The sequence below is a fragment of the Fukomys damarensis genome, unplaced genomic scaffold (genome assembly GCF_012274545.1).
Source record: "Fukomys damarensis isolate Sample0158 unplaced genomic scaffold, DMR_v1.0_HiC HiC_scaffold_39, whole genome shotgun sequence".
NCBI classification, from domain to species: domain Eukaryota; kingdom Metazoa; phylum Chordata; class Mammalia; order Rodentia; family Bathyergidae; genus Fukomys; species Fukomys damarensis.
This window is the reverse complement of record NW_022900951.1, coordinates 59915660-59918768: the sequence shown is the minus strand read 5'-3', so window position 1 is coordinate 59918768 and position 3109 is coordinate 59915660.

The window sequence follows — 3109 nt, the reverse complement described above, 5'->3', positions numbered from 1 at the left end:
CAGTGGCTTTGTAGTATAGTTTCAAATTGGGAATTGTTACACCTGGTGCCATGTGACTGTTGCCTATAATGGCTTTTGCTATTCTAGGTCTCTTGTGGTTCCAAATGAATTTTTGGATTCTTTTTTCTAGTTCTGTGAAATATAGTGTTGGAATTTCAATTGGCATTGCATTGAATGTATATAGCAGTTTTGGTAGTATGGCCATTTTCACTATGTTGATTCTTCCTACCCAGGAGCAGGGGATATCTTTCCATTTTTTTATATCCCCTTCGATTTCTTTTTTCAGAGTGCTGTAGTTTTCAGTGTAGAGAGATTTGTTTCATTTTTGTAACTATTTATTGTATTTTGTTCTTCTGTTGGGTGCCCAGGATCTTGATTATTACAAGTCTAGTTGTAGAATTTTTTTAAAAATCATGGCTAGTTAGAGTCCTATATGCCTCAATTATCTGTGTAAGATTCTTTTGCTCTGTTTGGGAAGTTTTCTGTCATTAATTCTGTGAACATTTTTTACATCATTTGTACTTTCTCCTACTTTCTCATGGACTCCAATCAATCTTATACTTCTTTGCATCATCTAGGAGTTCTTGCATTGATTTCTCATGTTTCCTTACTATTTTTAAGAGATCTCTCTTTTCCTGGTCAGTTACCACCATTCTGTCTTCTATATCGGATATTCTGTCTTTGGATTAGCTCATTCTTCTGTGTATACTCTCAATAGAGTTTTTAATCTCCTAGATATCAGTTTGAATCTGCTTCATGGATTCCATTTCTTTCCTATGTTGGATGTTTTTGATTTCCATTTATTTCCTATGCTGAACATTCCTGGCTGCCATCACAGTCTTGAACTCATCTATTTTTTTCATATGTTTCTCTTCTAGAGACTCTAATCATTTCATTCATTCTGCTCACCATCTTTGTAGTTATCTGGGAAATTATGTTTTGAGTTTTTTAGAGCCTCATTCATCTCTTTTGTAACTTCCTGTGGTATCAGTTCAGGGTGTCTAAGTAGTTGATTATCAGACTTTTCCACATTGATTCCCCCAGAATTTGCCTTTGGTAAGCTAGAAGACTGTCTTGCTTAAATGTCTTTTCATTTCTATTATTGTTGTTGGTACAGTCCTTGGTTTAATTCCTGGTTTGATACTTCAATATTGCTTATTGTAAGTATCTTTGTTCTTTGTATTTAGAACCCTTATGGAATGATTGCTTCTCAGAGGTGTCTTCCAGATATAGCTGGTATTAATGTTTTGAGTCTCTAATGACTCTGAGCAATCATATTTTCATTAAAGCTAAGTGATTAAAACAATCATAGCACTAGCCCAAGTGATACAATCAGCAACAACAATAGAATCAAGCACAGCTTAGAAGATGACAATTTGTGGTAATTATTAATCTATCACCTTTAACCATGTGAAATAAATCAAAATAAAGACTAGGCCAAAATATATTTATAGTGAATAAACTCTTCAATATAGTAACTTTACCCTTTGGGATGAGGACTTAGAAGGAGTAAGGCCCTCTTAATGATCTTTACTTCTGCTATCTTTGAGACCACTTGTGCCTCTACAGTGTGGCCAACCAGGAGACCAGAAGTGGGGAACGGGTTGGTGTAGCACCCTGGGGTGGTTCTGGAGGCTCCCATGTGCTTCAGGTCCTCATCAGTCTGCTCATAACTCAGAGGCCTGGATGGGTGTGGGGATGCCAGTGGCTTAGGCAGCTCCCATCAAGATGTTATTTCTTTATCCAAGGAGCAGGTGGCAAATTCTTTTCACTCTGTGATTTGTCTCTTCACTATGTTGTTGGTTTCTTTTGCTGTACAAAAGCAAATAAGATGAGATTCTGGTTGTTCATTCTGTGTAATATTTCCAACACAATTGGGGATTTGTTCATAAAGTTCATAAAGAGTTCTATCTATTCTATCTACCAGAAGATTAAGTGTTTTTGTTTTAATATTAAGATTTTTTTTTGGTACCAAGTACTGAACTTGGGACATTATGTCTGTGAGGCAGGAACCAAAGTCACTGAGCTAAATTCCTTGGCCTAATATTTAGATCATTGATCCATTTTCAATTTCAGTTTAGTGCATGTTGAGAGACATGGATCTACTTTTAATCTTCAACATCTGGAAAGTGAGTCTTTTCAGCACCATTTACCAAAGAGATTATCTCTCTTCAGTGAAATTATTTGACACTTTTGTCAAAAATACGGTGGTTCAGTGTGTGGAGTTGTTGATGTATCTTTTAATCTTTTACATTGATCTTCAGGTCAGTTTTTTGTTATTTATTTATTCATTTTTCCCAGTAGCATGCTGTTTTTATCACAGTAGCTTTGTAGTGTAATTTCAAGTCAGTGATTATGATGCCCCCTGCCTTGCATTTGTTCTCCAGAATTGCTTTTACTATTCTAGGTCCCTTCTGGCTGTAAATTAATTTTAGAATTATTTTCTCTAATTCTGCTAGGTGAGCTATTGCTATTTTGATCAGGATTGCGTTAAATTTGAATGACAATTTTGAAAGTATAGCCATTTTCACTATATTGGTTCTTCCTACCCAAGAGCAATGGATATCTTTGCATTCTGATATCTTCTTCAATCTCCTTTTTCAGAATACTGTAATTTTCAATGTAAAGTTCTTCAACTTCCTTCATTATATTGATTTTGATGTTATTTTGAAAGGTATGGTTTCTACAATTTCTCTTTCTGTAAATTTGTTATTTGTGTGCAGAAATGCTATTAATTTTTGAGTGTTTACTCTGTATCTAGTGATACTGCTGAATTTGGTTATTAAATCTAGACATAGTTTTGGTATTTGGGGGGTCTACTATGTCGAGTATCATGTCATACACAAATGATGATAATTTAATTTCTTCCTTTCCTTTTAAAATTTTTCTTCCTCTTGTCTAATTGCTGTGGCTAATGTTTCTAGAACTATAGTGAACAGGAGTGGTGATGGTAGACATGTTTGTGTTGTTCCCAATTTTAGAGTGAAATCTTTCTGTTTTTGATCATTTAGTATGATTTTGGCTGTTGCTTTGTCATACATGGCTTTTATCAGATTGGGATAAAGATAATAATTCCAATTTTCTATATGATTTTTATCATGAATGGGTG